The sequence below is a fragment of the Raphanus sativus genome, unplaced genomic scaffold (genome assembly GCF_000801105.2).
Source record: "Raphanus sativus cultivar WK10039 unplaced genomic scaffold, ASM80110v3 Scaffold3946, whole genome shotgun sequence".
Classification (NCBI taxonomy): Eukaryota; Viridiplantae; Streptophyta; class Magnoliopsida; order Brassicales; family Brassicaceae; genus Raphanus; species Raphanus sativus.
In genome coordinates this window covers 2,871-4,170 of record NW_026619250.1, presented here as the reverse complement: position 1 = coordinate 4,170, position 1,300 = coordinate 2,871, and the positions used below count along the sequence as shown (strand labels likewise).

Below are 1,300 nucleotides of genomic sequence, written 5' to 3'. Positions count from 1 at the left end.
AGCTGGAGCTTGAGAAGAACTGCCTTGAGCTTGAGTAGACTGATTATTTTGGTTGCTGAAACCAGGAGGGTAGCTTTGCGTGGCCTGGTATCCTCCTTGCTGATTGTTGTAGTGAGGTCTTTGATGGTAGTTGTTTTGCTGAAAGTTGGGCTCCTTTCTGTACCATGTACCATTGTTGTTGATGAAGCAAAGCTCTTCTTGCCCTTCCAAACCATTAACTTCATTCACCTTAGAAGGAAACTCTTGACTAGGATCACCAACAAAGCTAACCTGCTCCTTCTTGGATTGGTTGGAAAGAACCAAGTCCAACTTGTCTTGCAAAGACTTGATATCTTTCCTTGTCTGCTGGTCATCCCCTCTGTTGGCTCTATCATACTCCTCATTGTAGACTGAGTCACTCTTTGCCATGTTCTCCACCAGCTCCTCTGCATCCTGCACAGTTCTGCCCAAGAAGAAACCATTACTAGCAGTGTCAAGCCTGTTTCTGCAAGATGGGAGAACGCCCCTGTAGAAGGTACTAAGCAAGCTTTCCTTGGTGAAACCATGATGAGGACATTGAGTAATGTAGCTGTTGAATCGTTCCCATGCTTCACCAAAACCTTCAAGATTCCTCTGTTGAAATCCTGAAATCTCATTCCTAAGCTTCGCAGTTCGTGAGTGAGAGAAGAATTTGGTGAGAAAGGCTTCTTTGCACTCATCCCATGTCCGGATGCTATCTCTTGAGAGACCCTTCTCCCATGTGTGAGCTTTATCTCCCAAAGAGAATGGAAACAGTCTAAGCTTCAATGCATCTTCAGAAACACCATTGATCTTGATGGTGCCACACAGCTGATCAAAGTTGTCCAAGTGATCTAGAGGATCTTCCAAAGCAAGCCCATGGTACTTGTTGCTTTGGATCATGTTGATCAAGCTTGACTTGATCTCAAAGTTGTTGTTCTCCACAGCTGGTGCTCTAATGCCAGCCCTATTTCCATGTATGTTAGGCTGATCATGGGCACCAATTGCTCTAGCTTGGCGCTGTGGATGTCGTGGTCCAAGGTTGGCAGCTCCTTGACCATTTCCCTCTTGGGCAGCTCCTAAAGGGATCTCTCCATCTCGATTCTGGTTCTGATGGTGAGCCATATCAAAACCCAATCTGTTGAAATGAGCCTGTTGCTCCTCTTCTCTCCTTCTTCTTGTGTTCTCTCTTTCCAAAGCCCGGATGTCTGGTACTAGAGGAGTGAGGTTTGTAGTCCCTCTACTTCTCAAGTTCATACACCTGAAATGAAAAAGAAAAAGGAAAAAGCAGAGCCAATATCAC

At 45.4% G+C, this 1,300-nt stretch overlaps 1 non-coding gene across 1 annotated transcript; it reads left to right on the top strand.

Moving 5' to 3' along the window:
• Positions 1 to 538: 538 nt before the first annotated feature.
• Positions 539 to 645, top strand: LOC130507051 (small nucleolar RNA R71). Its single transcript, XR_008942195.1, has one exon. It is a non-coding gene; the product is annotated as a small nucleolar RNA R71 (small nucleolar RNA).
• The last annotated feature ends 655 nt before the right edge of the window (positions 646 to 1,300 follow it).